This window comes from Penaeus monodon, chromosome 21, assembly GCF_015228065.2.
Source record: "Penaeus monodon isolate SGIC_2016 chromosome 21, NSTDA_Pmon_1, whole genome shotgun sequence".
NCBI lineage: Eukaryota > Metazoa > Arthropoda > Malacostraca > Decapoda > Penaeidae > Penaeus > Penaeus monodon.
This window is the reverse complement of record NC_051406.1, coordinates 10,973,167-10,973,369: the sequence shown is the minus strand read 5'-3', so window position 1 is coordinate 10,973,369 and position 203 is coordinate 10,973,167.

Sequence of the window (203 nt, the reverse complement as noted above, 5' to 3'; positions counted from 1 at the left end):
AAATTTCACAGAAGCATATACTATGCACAAACTCAACAAAAATCAGTCCTTAAATATAAAATTGTATTTTCTTTATTTGGAGTGCGACATTATGATTCTTTTATGTAAAGAAGCTGCCACTAATATGGTGTCATTATTCTTCCCTATTATTGCTGAGATAATCTACTATTTTATGCTCTTCTTTGACAGCATATAATTCAAAA